Source organism: Crotalus tigris, unplaced genomic scaffold, assembly GCF_016545835.1.
Source record: "Crotalus tigris isolate CLP2741 ecotype Arizona unplaced genomic scaffold, ASM1654583v1 scf7180000023589.2044511, whole genome shotgun sequence".
Taxonomy (NCBI): Eukaryota; Metazoa; Chordata; class Lepidosauria; order Squamata; family Viperidae; genus Crotalus; species Crotalus tigris.
In genome coordinates this window covers 1-21,417 of record NW_024100062.1, presented here as the reverse complement: position 1 = coordinate 21,417, position 21,417 = coordinate 1, and positions in this window count along the sequence as shown.

Genomic DNA, 21,417 nt, shown 5'->3' with positions numbered 1-21,417 from the left:
ATGGAAAAAACATGAAGTTGTTGCAAAAAGTTAGCTGCTTATTTATTTAGTTACATATTGCAGTCTTTGTCAACTGCATGTGCAGTTACTATAAAAATTTCAATTAAAACTGAACATGAAACAGATGGCCAGAAAAACTACAAAACCGTTAAGAACAGTGTTAAGAGAGAGAGAGAGAGAGAGAGAGAGAGAGAGCATCATAGAGCATCAAAAGCCCACTAGCACAAAAACAATGTTTTCTGCAAATTTAAAGCACAAAAAGAAAACATTCTTTAAATTTGGCCCAAATCTAATATAAAGTGTTCTACAAAGCATATTTCTGTTGTCTTACCCGTGTTTATTGTTTCTGAATTTTTGATGGCATATTCAAAACATATTCTTATCCATATAATAAACATTCTTGGTCAAGCTGAATCTGAAAAAAAGGAGAAAAATGTTTATTTTTAAGACATGGACAATTCAGACAGCAATATTTAGAGCAGGGGTGACCAATCTTGGCAAGTTTGTTGACTAGGGATTCTGGGAGTTAAAATCTACAAATCTTAAAAGTTGCCAAGATTGGACATCTCTGTTTAGAGCATTTTATTGCCAATCAGGAACTTATTTGAATTACTGCAAGGGCAATTTGGATTGCCTAAAATTTCAGAATAAAGTATCTTTTGATTTCACAATTTGGTTCAGATGCATCAATAGCATCGAAATATCCTGAATTACAAATCAGTTTTGAAAAGTACTTTAGGCAAGTCTCAATAGTTATATACAGGACTTTTGTTCACTCTGAAAAGCAAGAGTAAGAAGTCTAGAATTAACATTGGGAAGTGTCCATCCATCCATCCATCCATCCATCCATATTATTTCTGTTTACATCTGGTGTTATTTTGCTCTGCAATACAGGTAGTCTTCAACTTACATCTACAATTGAACCCAAAATTTCTATTGCTAAGCAAGACAACTCTTAAGTGAGTTGCACCCCGTTTTATAACCTCTTTGCTATAGTTGTTAAGTGAATTATGTAGCTGTTAAGCGAATCTGGCTTCCCGCATTGACTTTCTTGTCAGAAGTTGTCTGGGAAGATTATAAATGGTGATCACATGACCCTAGGACACTGCAACTGTCATAAATACATGCCAGTTGCCAAGCGCCCAAATTTTGATCACCTAACTATAGGGATGCTGCAATGGATGTAAGTGTGAAAACCAGTCATAAGTCATTTTTTCCCAGTGCTGTTGTAACTTTGAACAGTCACTAAATGAATGGTTGTAAGTTGAGGACTACCTGTAATGAGGCAAACCTTGCTTGGTCATGTCTGTAAGGTTTTTTTTCGAGGAAGCCAAGACTTCAATAAAGGTTAAACATTAGCAATAGCATTTAGACACATACCGCTTCACGGTGCTTTACAGCTCTCTCTAAGCAGTTTACAGAGTCAGCGTATTGCGCCCAGCAATCCGGGTCCTCATTTTACTGACCTCGGAAGGGTGGGAGGCTGAGTCAACTTTGAGCCAGTCAGGATCGAATTCCCGGCAGTTGACAGAGTTAGCATGGCAATACTGCATTCTAACCACTTCGCCATCATAGCTCCTACCATTAACATTTTAATTTCTTTGGCATCAGTGGGAGCTTCCAATGCTAATTCTCCAAGTGAGAAAATGCTGTGCATGATCTTCCATCTCTAAAATTTCTAGGACTGGGCCTTACGGATACAAATTTTATTTACTGTCATTCACGCTCGATCATAGAGCAGGACCCACGTGCCTATCTTTGGAGAGGTATCCAAGTTCAATGCCCCTCCCAGATAAAAAATGGATTCATCCTGCTATCTTTTGTTTTACTTTCTTCCCTCCCAGCAAGACAAAAGGTTTTCTTCACAGTACATCCAAGCTGTTTTAAAGAGAGAGAGGGCAGAGCATTGCAATTTGACAGCTTGGTGGAGTGGGGAGGGGGGGGGGAAGAGAAGACCAAAAAGGTTGGAAGAGAAAGGAGGCGAAAAGTGCCAGGAAGTGAAACGAGAGAAAAAGAGAAAAACAGGAGATTCAGAAATGCACATGTGGGTTCCCAGAAGACATCTTGCCCAAGACCTTGTTTGTCCTGGCAACATTACTACAAATCCGAGAACATAAGATAACTCATCTCCGCGTGGAGAAGAAATAGAACGAAGATCTCTCCGTTTTATTAGAAGTAATAAGCTGATGTTATTTGTCAAAATACACTTTCCAACATGAGAATTACAGAAATATAAGAACTTACGGATGTGGGGCAGGTGAATAGGACATCCGATGGCTTTGCAAAACAAGGGAAATTATACTGCACAGTAATTGGGTGAAATTAGCTACGGTATCCAAACCTGCACATATTTTCTCAAAAGCAAATCTCATCCTTTATTCTGTGGCAATTGCTCACAGGTAGAGCTGTGATTTTTAGATGGAGCCTGGTGATTGGTCTCTACAACTAAAAAAGAAAACATTTACTGAGCAATGATATTACAGTACATCGAGTTAATTTCTATAAAGTAACTAAATGCACCAAAATTACTTTCTTGTCGATATCAGTTTGCTGGAGCATGATGGGCACTAGATTTTCCAAAAAGCTAACAATAACTTGGAAAAAGATTTTATTTACCTCCTCGCCCAGATGTTAATCCACACATTTTAATCTTATTAAGAGGATAAGCAGAAATCATTACGAACAGTAAACAGCGTGATTAGAGAAAAATCTAGCATGTCTGTCCTGAAAATATAACCAACTGTGTGGTTGTACTATGAGTCAAGCCAGAGAAAGAAATTTCAATGTGAATAGAATGAGATGAAAATGATTGTCTTTAAAGAAGTACAAACTGAAAATATACATGAATTAATAAGAAAGAGATGAGCGAAGTCTGGACAAGATGAGGCTGTCTCTTCAAGAGGCAGCTGCCCCTTCTGAAATAAATCTGAAAATACTATACAGGTATTTAGTGACCATTCATAGTTACAACAACACTGAAAAAGTGATTTATAAAAGGTAAATTTCAACCGTTGCAACATCTCCACAGTCATATACTCAAAATTTGGGCACCTGGCAACCAGCATGTGTTTTATGATGGTTTTTTTAAATGATGATTGCAGCATCCCAGGGTCATGTGATCTCTGTTTCTGTTTTCTGACAATGGGGTAAGCTGGATTTGCTTAATGGCCATTTAACTGCAGTGATTCACTTAACAACTGTGGCAAAATATGGACATAAAACTGGGGACAACTCACTTAATAGTCACCTTACTTAGCAACAGAAATTCTTGTCCCAATTGTGGTCATTAAATCGAGGACTGCCTATATAGTAGGTATATATTTCAAACTTGGCAACTTTTAAGTTCTTAAGAACTTTAAGACTTCAACTCCCAGAATTCCCCAGCCAGGACATTTCAGAGAAAGAATATTTTTTAAATAATTTCCGTAAGTGTGTAGCTCTATAGTGTCCAATTAAAAGATAATTTGAATCACTCAGAGCAAATCTACACAGATGAAGTTCCATTATTAGCAGTCATTCCCACTCGTGTTCTTCCTTCCAAGGCATGGGGATGCCTATTGTGTGTGTAGGATGCAATGGGTAATTTGAGAAATAGAAACTGAGAATGTTGGGCTGTCAACTATAGTTTGAATGGCTTGCTGGGGGGAGGCATTTCTCCTCTTTTGAGATCCAATATGGAGCAGCAGTTTTGTTTTCCAGAAGGAAAGCATTACTTACTTTTACTTACATTGAACTTAGTTACAGTTATATCAAACATTATGGAAAGATTATAAAGATGAAGGGCTCCTCTAGGACGCAAACACACCCTAGTAGCTCTTCTCATCCCTTAAAGAAATGAGGGGGGGGACATACACCTCTTGCTCTTTTTGGCAACTTGAACATTGTAATACCCAGGCATGGCTTATTTCATCTCTGTGTGTCAATGCACTAGCAAGCATTGCAAATAAACCTGATAGTTCTACAGTGGAGTCAGGTGGGAGCGCTCCGAAGGTTAATTGGCTTTTTGCTCTTCTTGAACCAGAAGGATCCTCATGTTTGAAAGCCGAACAAAATTATATGGCAATTATACCTTTGCACCGCAGGCGAAGGGGTAGAGAATCACTCCAGAAGCCTTTTAGGCGATCTTTCACTATTTAAGGAATAGACTTCTCTGACAAATGATTTATAAGAAATGCTTCAGTGGGAAATGATGGTAAATCATACCTTCTGCTTTGCTGGTTATGAGCTTCAAAGAGCTTTAGAGTTTTAAATCAACAGGTGGTTTGGTGCTATGCTGATGCAGTTTGGAAAGATTGCTATGCTTCAGTGGCCTTATTTATAACTCAAAAGGTTTCATATTGTTGCCGTTTGGGAATACTAACACAGTATTAAAACTGGCTCATCCAAGCACATTTTCTAAAACTCTACAGATGTTTTTAATTTTGTTTTATAATTCGGGTCATTACAATTTCTGGACATTTCAGGCAACTTTTAGGGTAAGAATTTTCAACCTGTAAACTCAGACACTAGAAGCTTTTAATTTTTTTTAATGAAAATAAACAGAGAACTTAAAATATAATATATTCAGGTGGGGGGGGACCCTAAAGTATTGCCATGATCCAATGGAGATAAATATTCAGCCTGGGCTTGGAGACCATAATTCACTAATCAATACTTGGCAAACCCATACCAGGCTTTTAATTTTTGATATAGATATCATATCCCATTAGAATAGTAGACCCCCTTGCAATAGACAGATGATCAGCAATAATGCTAAAATGGTACATTTCTAGAAGTCCAATAATTATGTTGTTGCTTCAACTAAATGTCTATGGAAAACTAATCATTTTGAAAAATGCAGTACTTTTTCCTGCTTTGAAACATTCTGTTTGTTATTATTTCAGTGATGATTGTTGTGTTTTCAATAAATGTCTTTTCAGGGATGAAGGTAAAGCAATAAAGAGATTTGTAGCCAGTTATTTTCATGCACATCTTACTATTTTATCTATTAAGGGCATTATAGACAAATTCAAATGTTTTAAAACATCTATGTGAACGTATGTATCGAAGACAGTAATAATTCTATCCAAACTTAGGGAAATTATAAACAGCTTGCAAATATATTTACATCTTTCTATATGTGTTTGTGTCTCTGTGTGTGGTGAAATGGCCAAGCTTACTGGATGGAAAGATAAAGGTCTTCCAGCTGTGCTGATTAAGGATCTCAATAAAGAATTGATTTTGTATCCGTTCCCCTTTTTTCAGAAGCTCTCTGGATCTTTATACTTGCCTGCTGCTTTGGGGTAATAGTTGGTGTTTTCTGTTGCCACTACCTTTCTTCCAAATGGCATCTTACATGGACCCTGCTACGAGAGTTCCCACACCTCATACAGCCCTTTTGGAGGTTAAAAGGTAAAAATACAAAGTGTAAGAGTGCAAACTTCTGGCTGTGATCAGGTGTCTCATATCTTCCTATTATCCCTGGGTGCTAGACCAGTCCCACCACAAAGGTAAACATAACCAAACTTTATCTTAAAAGAATAAATGGTAAATTCAGTAAGAGTGTTTATACTTCAATGGTCAAAATGTAAATAGAGAATGCATCCTAGAGTTGTCCAGTTTGTGATAAAACAGACAGTTAAAGGAAATAGAAAATGCAGTGCTTCAAACAGAAATAAATGGATGCTTTAAAGACAATATTATTTCATGCATAGCCCAAGGAAGAGATTGCATACAAATCTTGAACCACAGAGAGAAGTAAAATTTGCAGTTAACTTAGCACCACACAGGCACCTAAGAAAAGTCTAATACAAATTCCTGGCTTAACCAGTAACCCGTTTCTTAAGAAGACCAATAATCTGAAATTGAAGTAGTTACAGGCAGTCCTCGACTTACAAGCACAATTGAGCCCAAAATTTCTATTGCTAAGTGAGACATTTGTTAAGTGAGTTTTGTCCCATTTTACATTTTTGCCCGAGTTTCTTAAGTGAATCTGGCTTCTCCATTGACCTTGCTTGTCAGAAGGTCGCGAAAGGGGATCAAATGACCTGGGACACTTAAACCATCATAAATATGAGCCCGTTGTCAAGCATCTGAATGTTGATCATGCGATCCTCAGGATGCTGCAGTGGTCCTGAAGTCTGAAAAATGGTCATAAGTCATTTCTTTTCGGTGCCGTTGTAACGGTCACTAAACAAACTTGTAAGTCGAGAACTACATGTATCAATAATCTGAAATGGAAGTATTTAGTCCTCTGCTTCATTTACCTGAACTTTCTCCGGGTCTAGAGGGAGATGAGATTCCATTTTAGGCAGAGGTTGCTGAAGGCTTGGTAAATCTCCACCCTTGCCCAACCTCAGTCCACAGATTTTTCCTTGAATTTTGATCTTTTCGTGTCTCAAAGGACTCCAAAATCCCCTTCTTTAGCAAATGCAGAGACTGGGATAGTCTGTCCTATATGTGACCAAGTGGCATGGGTGAGAATTATATCTGAACCTGTCCTACATGTAGACTAGCCAGCTGGGAATGTCAGAGTTTTCCTCCTGCACATTCACAGCAATATAGAGTACAATTCAAGTCTAAAAAAATACGATTCAGGTTCCGCAGTCTTCAGCCGCTGTAGATTTATAATAACTTTATCTTTAATAGAAGATATTAGATTCCATGGTAGTTCAATACTATTTTCATAGAACCATCTTATTTATGCCTGTTCAGAGGAAATTATGAGCGGAAGACATTTTAAAAGCTAGTAACAAATCATTTAAGGTGTTGGTCTACCCTACTTTTATACATAAACACTCACATACTCAGTGCTTTTTTTTTGTAAGAAAAAAGGTGCCAGAACTCACATCTTGTTAATCTTTTATTTACCTTTCGTACCTAGTCATTCACTGTACACACATCCACACATCAGTTGTGTAATGAAACATAATGGTCGCCGTCTGCAGTAAGCACTCAGTGCGTGATGATACGACCAATCACAAGCTGAGCAGTGCTGCAAGCCAAGCAGCCGAAGTACGCATACATTGGACTCAACACACACAAGCAGCCTGCATGCACCATTTTAATGATTTTTGCCACCGACCTGCTACGCTCGACAGGGTGATTCAAGTCCACGTGGACCAAACATCAGATTTTCAAAAGTTACTTTTAAAACTTGGAAAATGTGTCAAAAAAAGGTTCCGGAGCTCTGTTCTGGTGAGTTCTATGACAAAAAAAAAGCACTATACATACTCATTCACTTATATGCACAGCTGCAGCCACAGCCAGAGCCACAGCTGCAGCCACACACAAACAAGACAAGGAGCTAAGATATCGTAATAGAATTCAAATATAAAATATGATTAACCTCTAATAGAGAGTGGATCTCTATGCTGTCACATAAATCTAATAATTGAATTCACAGCTGTTTAAACTACCAAGCATGTACCTTGTATTCACACTGCATGAAGTCCTTTTATTCTGGCAATAAGAAAAAAAAAACGGTATTCAGGATACTGTATGGCTAAAATCCTTTCATGCTTACGTGGATTTTGAATTAGTTTATTAAATGTTTAATGAAACTGGTATTCCAGACTTTAATTAAATTCAGTGGTATGATAATATGTCACCAAAAGACACCTACAGCATATTTTCTCAAGGTGTTTTTATGGATGAACAATTTTTATGTCTTTTAAAGCCTAAGAGAAAATACCTCAACAAAAGTACAACGGCTATTCTTAAATGGATTCCTTTGTGAGATCTGAATCACTGTACAGTGTGTAAATACTTTGCTTAGACAGTACAAAAAATATGGTATATAGTAGAGATTAATCAGCCCCTTGGACAGAGTTCCTTCCATGCTCTAGATGCAAACAGGAGATTTATACTAGTAATGAAAATTAAACTTGGCTGCAAAGACCAAGCAATTTGGTATGAGTAAATTTAATTGTTCTACCAACAACACAGATTTCAGGGAAACAGACAGAAGCTATCCAAAGTCTGTTCATTCATACGACATTTTTGGTAGTAAATTGGGCAGAGCAGTTGTATAATATCACAGAAAAAGCTATAACTGCAAAAAGGTGCAACCTTTCTCTCTCTCTCTCTCTCTCTCTCTCTCTCTCTCTCTCTCTCTCTCTCTCTCTCTTTCTTTCTTTCTTTCTAAAAAGCTGTATTCAGTGACTTTCCTAAATTAAAACAATATGCCTCTCGCTCACTTTGCTTGCAATTTTCATGATGAGGCTAAATTTGTTGCCACTAATATATGTAAATTATAAAAAAATCATTCCATAGAACAGTGAACCTTTTAGAGACTGAGTGATGGTGAACCTTTTAGAGACCGAGTGTCCAAAACCTGCCCCTCTGCTCCCACTTCACCTCCTGCCCTGCCTGCTCTGCCCCCACCCCCCTGCCCCACCTACCCACAGGGCCACGCACGTCCATGGCCCACCGCAGATTGCCCAGGCAGCCCTGCAGCGCCACGGCAGCCACGCCCTCCACCCACACCCCTCAGCATCATCTGTACCACTATGGGGGTGTAAGGGTGGAGTCTTGTTCCTGTTGCCCGGCTATGTACTTAGCTGTGCTGCTCCGTGCGGGCTGCGCCCAGGGGCGACTCTCCTCCAGGGGGGCTGCTAGTGATGAGGAGGCCATGGGGGGAGGTGGGGCTGGGGCAGTGGTGTGCGTGCCCACAGAGAGGGCTCCAAGTGCCACCTCTGGCACCCATACCATAGGTTCGCCACCACTGCCATAGAAAAAAGCCTGGAAACATTGTTCATCTGTCTCTCTAGTGTTGGAGATTTCAGAAAACTTTCACATCATTTCAGAGTCCAAAGAACTAGAAATCGCTTAAAATGTGGAGTCCCAAAAGCGCTTTTTCAAAAAGCAACTGGACTTTGTTTTTCCTTGAAGATGTTTCGTTTCTCATCCAGAAGCTTCTTCAGTTCATGACCTGGATGACTTAGAATCTCCATAGGTAGCCTTCAACTTAAAACAGTTCGTTTAGTGACTAATCGAAGTTACAACGGCACTGAAAAAAGTGACTTATGACCATTTTTCACATTTACCACCATTGCAGCATTTCCATGGTCCCGTGATCAAAATCCAGACTCTTGGCAACTGACTCATATTTATGACGGTTACAGTGTCCCGGAATCATGTGCTTACCTTTTGTGACCTTCTGACAAGTGAGGAAGCCAGATTCAATTAACCATTGTGTTACCAACTTAACTGCAGTGATATCCTTAACAACTGTGGTAAGAAAGGCAATACATGAGGCAAAACTCACTTAACAAACGTCTCACTTAGCAGCAGAAATGTTGGGCTCAATTGTGGTTGTAAGTTGAGGACTATCTGTAAAATGTGGAGGTGAACATGCCAAGATTCTCAGGATGTCAGAATTTGTACGAAATTCAAGGTTTCTACGAAATTACGGCACCATCACACCTATATTGTAATTCCTATTTATTAAAAAGCAAGTACTATTGAACCTAGTAGTAGTTCTCACTATTGAGATTGGACTGTTAAGAGTCATTCTATTCCACATATTTTTTCACTTATATTTACAACTTCTAAATATTGATTGATTATGTGCCATCAGCCATTTTTGACTTTTAGTGATCACAGATAGATTTTCTCCATGACGATTTATCCCTAACTTGGTCTTTCAGTTCTCCCAAAGGTATATTCATCACTGCTGTTACCTTGCTGCAGGTCCTCCTTCTCTTCTTTTTACATATATACCAATTTCCATGTATATCAAATAATATATTACATATAGTGGTATATTGTTGCACATTATGATTGGTTGCACAGTCAGCCAGATATTTAGACTGGATTTGGCATTTTTGTCCATTACTGAGTCCTTCCAAAGACCTGGGATAGCCGGATATTGTTACTTAATAATATTAAAGATATTGTCGCAGGATGTAAGCTGTTCCAAGTAAAGCTGCCTTTTGCAATTGACTGATGGGGATTTTGTCAATGACGATGGTGTTCAAGTGGTGCTCAAGATGTTTTGCAATTGTACCCAAGGCACCTATTACTACTGGTACTATCTTTGCTTTCTTTTACCATAGGCATTCTATTTCCATTTGCATGCTATTATAATCCAGGTCTTTCTTTTTTCTTCTGCTCTCTTCAGCTCTCAATATGCCTTTTCATACAACTTATCAGAGTTAAGAGGCACGCTGGCTGAGGAATTCTGGGAGTTGAAGTCCACAAGTCATAAAAGGGCCAAGTTTGAAGACCCCTGTCGTGTACATTGGGCGTGATAAAAAAAAAAGTCACAATATACCATTACAGCAGCCATCTTGATTTTTTTATAATTTTGTGTAGACACCCCTTGAATATGGACACTATAGGTGGTTGCCCAATGCTTTGTTTGAAAGTGTACTCATCAGTCCAGAAAAAGACAAAAATAAGGGTGGAAGATAATTTGGCAGAGGAGAAATTCATTAGCTGGAGTATGAGGGAATGTTCATTTTGTGATTGACCACACTTACCATGGCAACAATTTTTGGGAATGTGTTTCCAGCCTGCTTACAAAGTTCCACATGCTGTATGTATAGAGCCGTATTTCCTAACCTTGGCCATTTTAAGTTGTGCGGACTTCAACTTCCAGAATTTTCCAGTCAGCAGAACTGGCATCCTGAATTCTTGTTAGGGAATTCTGGGAGTTGAAGTCCATACATCTTAAAGATTGGGAAACATTGGTATAGAGCAGGGGTCTGCAACCTTGACAACTTTAAGACTTGTGGACTTCAGCTCCCAGAATTACTTAGCCAGCTATGCTGAAGTCCACAAGTCTTAAAGTTGTCAAGGTTGCAGACCCCTGGTATTGAGCTTCAGAAAAAAATGATCCACTCCTAAAGTAATCAGTATCATAGATTAAAACATAACTTTGTTTTGTTATAGTTATGAGCCTATGTAATTTATATCTTTTACTTATCTCTTCTAATTTAAACATCAATTTAAATGTAATTTGTTGGCCTGTTATTACTTTACATTGCAGTAATTAACATTCTGACTGTTAATAAAGTGATACCAATTAATATTGAATTACATTTATCTATATACTCATTTTTTTACTTCTCTTTGGAGATTATCAATAGTATCATACAGCTGAGTAAGGGAGGCAGTTATAAAAATACAAACTGAATTATAATAATCACAGAGGAATTCAACAACACCTTTAATTCTTTTCAACAATCATCAACCCCCCTCCAGATATTAAATCACTAACCAAAGGCTGCAAAAACAAGTTATCCTTTTCAATTCTGTATCCTTCATTCAAAAGTACTGAAAAAACCTCCTATCACACAGCCCCATAAACCAAGAGCATAAAATCAAATTGAGTAGTTTTAATAATAAGTTTATTGTTACATTCGGCAACCAGCCAGAGTTGGGTAGTTTAATTTAAAATCAAATTAAAATGCTAATTACCAGTGATAATAAACCTGTAAACAAGGCTGAGCATTATTATTATTTATACAGAAGGAAGGAGAGCATGAAGATGAATGAAAAGCACAGAGGCCAGGATATTGGGTTGTTGTGTGTGTGTGTTTTTTTTTTAACATATTTTAACAGAACAAAGCTTTGCAATCCCAGGCAAATGTTTTAATGTACTTTGGGAGGAGTCAATCAATTGTATTTGTCAGAATGGAAAGGAAACATTAAAATTAGAATCTGGTGTATTGGAATTAATTTGCACCAGAAAGGATACACAGTAGGACTGGATAAAAGTTCCATTGCTGTAATTTTGTAGCTCATGCCCAGTATTTGCTAAAGAATAGTAAATCAATATATCGCACCAGGATTATTTGAAGTGGTACAGTCTCATACATTTTCAAACATATAATTATGTTGTCCTCAGATTTTTTTCTTTGTATCAAAACATGTCTCTTTAAGAACATGATTTTACTTGTAGATTGTATCAAGTTACTTGTAAAGTAATAAAGGCAGGATAAAAATCTAATACAGGTAGTCTTTGACTTACGACCACAATGGACCCCAAAATTTATGTTGTTAAGTGAGACAGTTAAGTGAATGCTGCCCCATTTTACAACCTTTCTTGCCAAATTTGTTAACTGCAGTTAATTAAGTTAGTAACATGGTTATTAAGTGAATTTGGCTTCCTCATTGACTTTGCTTGCCAGAAGTTTGCAAGTCATAAATATGAGTCAGTTGCCAAGCGTCTGAATTTTGATCACATGACCATGAGGATGCTACAATGGTCGTAAGTGTGAAAAATAGTCATAAGTCACTTTTTTCAGTATTGTTGTAACTTTGAACGGTCACTAAATAAACTGTTGTAAGTTGAGGACTACCTGTACTGAGAAAGAATAGAAAGAAAATAACAATAACAATGGGAAACGTTTCAGGTATTCATGCAGCTTATAAAATCAAAGTCTTCCTTTTATACTTGCTTACTGGGCAGGGGTTGTTAGATTTAAATACAATATGTCATCACTGACCCAGATTCATCGGTGCTTTTATTACCCTTAACCAAAGCTGAGGTTTACCTGTAAATAGTGGATGAATTAAACTACGATGAGACTTAAGATCGGAGGCAACTACAAAACAAATCATAAGAGACGGAAATGAAATCTCATCTCTATTTTGCAGTAGGCCTACATAAAAAGGAAGTAAAGTATGTGCAGGTTCAAAATGTTAACTTGAACATTTCAGTTCTGGGAGCGTTCTAGTGATAAAATAGTTTATATGTTCCATCATATAAAAAGACTATTAGACTACCGGGGTTTTTTTTCTAGACGTTTTCACCCCAGTCAATCTTGGGAAGTCCAGAAATATATGAATCAAAGCTTTGCAAAGCATTTACTCAGGCTGCCACAAAGAAGAGGGTGTCAAGCTATTTTCCAAGGCGCCTGAGGGCAGGACAAGAAGCAACGGGTGGAAACTAAGCAAGGAGAGAAGCAACCTAGAACTAAGGAGAAACTTCCTGACAGTTAGAACAATTAACCAGTGGAACAACCTGCCTCCAGAAGTGGTGAATGCTCCAACACTGGAAGTTTTTAAGAAGAGACTGGACAGCCATTTGTCCGAAATGGTATAGGGTTTCCTGCCTGAGCAGGGGGTTGGACTAGATGACCTCCAAGGTCCCTTCCAACTACTACTACTACTACTACTACTACTACTACTACTACTACTACTACTACTACTTCTACTATTATGCCCTGAAATGTGCAGGAATGTATAGAAAGAGCCTATATTTCAATAATTAAAGGAGCTGGGTTTTTGCAAGGCTCCAAATTGTTTTCACACATGTGGGGATTTTTGGGGTCCATTTTTTTCAAAGTTGCTCTTACTACATTCTGTGTTCTTTAGCTTCCTTACTGCTGGAACTTCTATTTCCACAGCCTTCCTGCCCTAATGCATTTCCTCTTCAAATCTCACAGCACTTTTTAAAACAACATCGCCACATTATGACTATTTCCTGGCAAGCAACTCTAATCCCATTCTTGAAGCTTCGCCATGGCTAGTGGAAAACACAGATGACACTTGACAGGTTATACGTACCCTTGTGAAATTTTTGGCTGCTTAGTGCTATCTGAGCTGGGTTGTCTACTTGCAGATGTTTCGTTACCCAGCTAGGTAACGTTATCAGTGCCAGTGAGTATGGGGTTTGCTGCCTATTTATATACAGTAGCTTGCCCTGTCAGATTTGGTGATGATTTAGTTCCCTCCTTACTCTTGCCCTCTCCCAAACCATTGTTTTCTCTAAAATAATGCACGCTGTTTGGAAACTAGCCATGTTCCTGAACTAGAATCAGTGTACTAACTCTAAATCAAAGTCCTTTTAAAACAATCCCAGTGCTTTAAAGCTAATCTCTAAGCACATATGGGATCAAGAAGTACAAATGATTGAGTGTAGAACAGAAAAACTCCGGTCAGGTCAAAACACAGTAAAGTCTTGTGGAGGAGACATGGGTAGAAAAATGGCACAGAAAGAAGGAGGTGAAGGCTTATAAAATATCCAGAGTTGTGTTTAATGGGACCAGTTTCTGAGAGAAAAGAAGATTTTCTTGCAAAGGGGAAAGCCATAGAGAAATGATACTCTAGTACTGGGCTGCATAATGGAATATGTTTGGCTACATGAAGTTCATGAGTAGATTTGAATAACTGAGAGATTTTGCTGGGGTGGTTAAATGGGTCTTCCAGAAGACCTCTGGAAAACTTCAGAAGGTCTTCTGAAGCAGAAGGTGGCTTCTACTATTCAAGTGATAAATTCAATCATCCTCTCATTGCTTTCCTACAAGCACATGTAGGACATCCAGTCCTTCCTCACCAGAAATGACAAGATAGGGGATGGGATGGAAAGGGTATCAGGCCATAATTCTTCATTTAAAAATCTAGGCAATACAAGCTAACTTCATTTTGGGCTAATGATAGCTATTCAATTTGCTGGGCAATTATATTATGTTTGAACTCACGAGACAATTAGAAATAATGCAGTTAGCCTTAGCAGTCTGGTCAATGTGAGTTAAAGCTTTTTTTATTCTGTCTTTGCCAAATGATTATCCTTTTAGCTGGCCTTCCTTCTTTCTTTTCTTTTCCCTTATGTAGCCTATTATATTGGGGTTTTTCAAACTTGGCAACTTTAGAAGGTTAGGGAATTGGGAGAGTTGAGGCTGAAACATCTGAAAGTTGCCAAGTTTGAAAAAGATTGTCTTAGGTGCTCGACCCAAAGGCTGGTTTGTATCATTATTCTGATTTAAGTGTTGAGCGTAGTTAATAAAAGTGCTTTAGAAATATAATTACTGCTTGGAGACTTTTTAATGTGCAGTGCAAGAACTCACAAAGTAACTCAGGCAGCAGGCCAGAACTATAGAGCCGGTGTTAGGAAAGGAAAAGGTCAAAATAAACTGAAGTTAATGAAGAATGTGATGAAGAATAAAACACGACTTCTTTAGAAAGGTCCAAAATTAAAGAACTGCTTTACCAGCAGCTCAGCAAAGAAAATAATATTCTAATAAATAAATACAAATCTCCTCAATTCTTATTTTGGTTTGGTCTTCTCCAATAAACAGCTCTGTATTCCACCAAAATGGGGCAAAGTTGTTGGAGCATAATTGAAGCTTGACTTGCCTAGAGATACATCTCTATTTTTAATGTAGGACCACATGAATAACATCCTAGGCTTCAGAAGGAATTAACAGAACTCTTTTGTATCATCTATAGCAGAAGTAGGGAACGATGGCCCTTTTATGACTTGTGGACTTCAATTCCATGCTGGCTCAGGAATTCTGGGAAATGAGGTCCACAAGTCAAAAAGGGGCCATTGTTCCCCACCCCTGATCTACAATAACCTTGTAGAACTAATAACCTGTTAAATGTTTGGAAGAATTTCCAAACTAATCCCTGAGAATATTCCTGAGCAGATCGTAAGAAAATTGTTCTGTAATTACCAGGAACATATTGCAGTTATTACTAGAAATGAACACAAACCCTTGCTGTTTGGATAATTTTTTTAATAGATTGTGGACATAAGGACATCGCAGTCCTTCAGTGACTGGAAATATGGTAAAATACATTTCCTTTACCAAACTTTTAATTGTTAATTACTTTAATGATTGCTCCTAATTTAGTTTTGAATGTAATTTAATTAATTTTATTATATTTATATTATTTTTAATGTTGTCAGTCACCCCGAGTCTTGGAATAATCAGAAATGTAGGGACTAAATACAATAATACACCAAGTCTTTGGCATGAAAATATTTGATTTAAGTTGCAACAACCCAGGCTGAAATCCTATCTCTTCAGCAGGATGCCCTGCTACTGGAGCAAGGTTAAGTGGTTTTTCCATCCAAAATCTTTGTCACAAGGACATCTTGCCCAGCAATTATCCCAGGATCCAGTATATTATGGGTTTTCTTCATTTCTGAGTCTCCGCTATGTTGTATTATCCACTACACTAGTTCTCTACCATTGTTTTAAAGCACCGTCTAGAGCCATCCAATTCTTCTTCTTCTTCCAAAAGAAGACATTATATGTAGCTCAGAATTGACCTGTGGAATTCTTATTGCTCTCTGAGCTTGGTTGTTTGGTTGTTTGGTGTTACCTAGTTGGGTAATGAAATGTGTACAAGCGAACAACCAAGCTCAGAGAGCAATAAGAATTCCACAATTATTTTCATGCCAAAGTAATGTGGGGGCGGGCTTTATACTGCCTCAGCGATGGTTAGATCATTAGGTGGCAAAGTTGTCATAATAATAAATCTCTTCAGATTTTTTTAATTGTGCTGAAATAAAGACTACATTTGCTCCTCCAGTGATGGAGCACTCACAAGTTCTGAAGGCAAACAGTTCCACTGATTAATTGTTCTGTCAGGAAATTTCTTCTTACTTCTAGGCTGGTTCTCCCCTTGATTAGTTTCTATCCATTGCTTCTTGTCCTGCCTTCAGGTGATTTGCAGAATAGAGTTTCAATATCTTAAGTTTTTTCTCTCACATAGCCTTCCCCATTGCTTAATTTAAACAAAATCCATAAGGAAGACGTTTGTTGTAGAAACTTAGATTTTGCAATATATTGACCTCCAATCTCTTTTGCATCCATCAGCTATCATCTTTCACTTTAATCCACTTGGCCCAGTTGTTGTGAAGGTTTAATATAGCTCGCCCGATTGTCATACAGAGAAGCGTGAGGTCTTTAAGAGAAAGGCAGCATCCAAGCTTAATCCATCCAAAAATAGGAAACAATCATAACCAAAGTTCTCAGACGTGCTACTTTTCAAAATGTAACAATGATTTATCTAGAAAGGAGCCAGAGCGTCAGCCCTAATTCAATCTTCATCCCATTTTTCCCACTGAGGCAGGAGGTCCCTCAAGAATATATCAACTCCTCCCTTGAGAACAATGCAGCTTCCAGACTATCATTTTTCATTAGGTGGCAAAGTCGTCATAATAATAAATCTCTTCAGATTTTTTTAATTGTGCTGAAATAAAGACTACATTTGCCTGAAGCCTTCTCTCAAATGGTTCGGCAAGAAAGAATACAATTACATGCATTTCAGCATTGTGGAGTGTATGTATGTTCCAGCTGTTCTGTGATGATTCCTCATATCTTTAAGCTTTCTTATAACCAAATTGCTGGCTGCATGCCTATATTGAAATATGAAAGAGTGCCCCTGGTGATCTTTTATTCACTTCTTCTTGAATTACTGCCCTAAATCATTTCTTCCTTTGTTATTATCTTGGCACGCTTTGGGAGATATTTATTTAATTTAGGCTTATAAGATCCTTTTATTTATGAACATAAAGACATAAATCATGTCATTTGTGTTATCTGTAACTCCCCTTCTCCATTGGTGCTAATTCACGTACAAAATTGCACTGAAAACCTTGTAGACCCCTACGTCAATACACACATAGCAAGTCATTTTAAAACTAAAAATCTATCCTTTAGAACAAAGTACAGGTAGTACTTTGTCATAAGTCCTCAACTTATGACCCCAGTTGAGCCCAAAATTTACATTGCTAAATGAGACAGACGTAAATCACTTCACCATGGGGATGCTGCAATAGTCGTAAGTGTGAATAATGGTCATAAGTCACTTTGTTCAGTGCCGTTGTAACTTTGAACAGTCACTAAACAAACTGCTGTAAGTCAAGGATTACCTGTAATTATTCCTTCAGCTTTCTTTTCTCCCTTCCCAGTGTCACCAGTTAGCGACAAAACATCCTCCATTACAACCATTGTTAGGATCACTACACATGCTAGCTATATTGGGACTGTAAGCTCACATGCTGGAAATTCTGCAAGTACTCCCTGACTTATGACCACAATTGCCCCCCCCCCAAATTCTGTTGCAAAGCAAGACAATTGTTAAGTCAGTTTTGCCGCATTTTGCCACGTTTCTCACCACAGTTGCTAAGGGAATCACTGCAGTTGTTAAGTTAGTAACATGTTTGTTAACGTGAATCTGGCTTCCCACATTAACTTTGCTTGTCAGAAGGTTGCAAAAAAAGGTCACATGACCAGTGGTGGGATTTAGCCGGTTCACACTGGTTCGACAGAACTGGTAGCTAAACTTTTGCTGAGTTCGGAGAACCGGCTGAATGCACACTGCTTCCAGAAGTCCGGTCTAGGCCTTGGAGGCCTGGAAGAGGCCTAGAACAGCCAGAGGTGTATGGGTGCCACTTCCAGAAATGCAGTCTTGGCCTCGGAGGCCTGGAGGAGGCTTAGAACAGCTGGAAGTGCATGGATACTGTTGAGTCTGTGGCGGGAAAACAGACATGAGAAGCAGCTGGAGTTCTCAGTTTCATTTATTCAGCGTTCAGCTTACAGGAAGATGGCTTCAGCCTCGCCCAAACGCCTCACAGCCTCTTATATAGGCAACTCCCGGGTAAATGGGTTACTTTTCCCGCGCCAGCACCCGCGCATGCGCACGGCGCTGGCGACAGCCTGTCTGGTCCCGGGCAGCTTTGCACCTGCCCGGGACTGCCTGCAAACGCCCGAGCCGTTTGCAAAGGCTCGGGACATAACACCCCTTTCCCCCGGGCTAAAACTACTACCAACATACAACATTTATTTTATACGACATTTTGCTCCCCAATGTTCCCACTGTTTACTGGCTTTTGCTTTGCCAGCAATGTTATGTAGTCTTCTAGGTACTTGGGAGATTTCTTTGCTCTCTGTGACCTTCTTAGCTCTGGATTACTGGCATAAGTCCCCTGACTGGAGGGAGGCGTGAGCCTGTTCTCTCTATTGTGCCCTGGTGTCTTCCAAGGACTGTGCCCGATGCCTGGCCTGCTTGCTTGCCCACCGGGCTCGTCAGGCCAGGGCTTCTGTTGCTTTGTGACCTGGTTGTCCTACCTAGCTGTAGACCCTCAGGCCCCTTGAAGTGATAGCCACTGCTGGGCGTCTCTGTAGAACCTCCTAGGTCAGTCCAAGACCTGTCAGGAGGCTGTCCATTCCCTGAACCCCATTCTGTGTTCGGGCTCGTGTGGGTTTCTGTACTTTCCCAAAACTCAGGTGTTCCCTGATTTGTGCTAGGGGTGTTGTAGTCGGGACTTGGTTCCTCGACTAGCTCTGTGTATGTTTGACCCCCTGTAGGATTTGGGGTAGGGTCAGGCCAACCTTGGGAATTGTGTGCCAGCTCTCTTGCGGGGAATGATTTGTTGGGATGCCCCCGGGTATCCTCCGTTTATGGAGTGCTGTGTGATGTGTGTGGAAAGTGAGGTATGGCCCCGGGGTGACTCCCTGGTGGAGTAGGCGTGAGTGCCTGTTCGTGTGGGTAAGCTCATGATTCTTCTTCGGAGCAATTGCGGAACCTGGGACGAGCCGTTTGTTGGCTCCCTCAGTGGAGAGGGCAGTAGCTCTTGCCCTTCCCTTTGACTCCAAAGGGGTCCCCCTCCCCCCCTGAAAAAGACCCAGAGTCTCAGCAGAAAAGTCTGCCTAGAGCGAAGTTGGTCGATGTGCCGACGCAGGACACGACCGTTGTCCAGGGCTACCTCGTAGGAGAGATGACCTGTGACCCTGGAAACAGAAGCGGGGACCCATGTATGACCAGGCCCGTAATTGCGAGCCCAAACCGGGGCACCCACAAGTAGTTGTCTAGGTGCCCTAGGATGTGAGGTAGATGAAGGCAGTCTGTCCGGATGCAACCGGTCAAGTCTAGTAGTAAGTTGGCGCCCCAAACGAAGTTCAGCTGGACTTCTCCCTGTAGAAGTGGACGGTGTGGTGTGATAAGAAAGGAGAAAGTCAGCCAACCTGTGATGCCAGTCCCCGTAGGTGAGTCTCTTCAAGGCGTCCTTTGCGATGCGCACCATACGTTCAGCCATACCGTTGGTGGACGGGTGAAAAGGTGCAGATGTGGCATGACGAATCAGGTTTGCCTGTAAGAAAGCTTGGAATTCGGAGGAGGTGAATTGAGGGCCGTTGTCGGACACAATGACATCTGGCAGCCCGTGTGCAGCAAAAATACCCCTCAGTACCTGAATAGTCTTTGCAGTGGTGGTGGATGAGACAGGCACAACCTCAAGCCATTTTGAATGGCTGTCAACAAGGACCAAGAAGAACTTGCCCTGAAAGGGCCCAGCGTAGTCAATGTGCACCCTAGACCATGGGGACTGTGTTTCCTCCCATCTATGCACAGGAGCTTGGGGCATCTCTGGGCGAGATCGTTGGCACAGGTGGCATGCGTGTACCTTAGCTTCAATATCTTTATCTAAACCAGGCCACCACAAGTGGCTTCGTGCAAGAGCCTTCATACGAACAATGCCAGGATGACCCTCGTGGAGGGATTCTAAGACCCTAGTCCTCATTGAGGTGGGAATGACAACTCTGTTTCCCCAAAGCAGACAACCCTGAGAAAGGGACAGTTCGTTCCTTTTGGACCAGAAACTCTGAAACTCAGGACTAGGGCAGTGCTCAGGCCACCCGGACAGGACCCAGGAGCGGACACGTGAAAGTGTGTGATCTGTACCTGTTTCAGCGGTAACATCCCTGGCACTAAGAGGGAGCTCGGGCAAGGCTTGGATTGATAGAATGTTGACAGCTGGCGCGGGGTCAGCTTCTACTACTGGCAGAGGCAATCTACTGAGGCCATCAGCATGGCCCATTTCTTTCCCAGGCTTGTGGAGTAATGAAAAATCATATGCAGACAAGAAAATAGACCACCTAAGCATTCTAGGGGAAATGATGTGGGGAGTCTGCTTACGTGTGGTAAACAGTACCAGCAGAGGCTTATGGTCAGTGAAGACCGTGAAATGCCTGCCATATAGAAAATCGTGGAATTTTTTAATTCCAGCAACAACAGCCAGAGCCTCCCTGTCTATCTGAGCGTAGTTGCGCTCGGCAGAAGACAGTGTTCTGGAGTAGTATGCAATAGGAACCTGAGTTCCATCAGACCTGAGGTGACTCAGGACAGCTCCAACCCAGTAGGGGGACGCATCACAAGCGATGCACACAGGGAGAGACTCGTTGAAATGTGCAAGAACACTGTTAGAAGTGAGCAAGGCCTTGACTTCTTTAATAAAGCAAGCCTCATTTGCTTGTGACCACAGCCACACAGCTTGTTTGTCTAGTAGCCTGTGAAGAGGCTCAGCTACACTAGCTTTATGTGGAAGAAAAGAATTGTAGAATTTCAGGAGGCCTAGGAAGGCCTGAAGTTCGGCCTTAGACTTTGGCCTGGGTGCATCTAAAATAGCAGTTAGTTTGGATTCAGCAGGATGAATCCCAGCAGCATCAATTTTGAATCCCAGAATTTCAGTAGAAGGCACCCCAATCTGGCATTTGTCTTTTCTGAGCTTGAGGCCTGATTTCCTGAATCTTAACAGGACAGCCCTAAGCCTTTCAGCTAGAATGTTTGTGGAGTCTCCTGCAATCAAGACATCGTCAAAGTAGGGGCAGACCCCTGGTATACCTCGTAGTGTGTTTTCCATTACGCTTTGGAAATCCCAGGAGCGACATTCACTCCAAACTGTAGCCTTTTTAC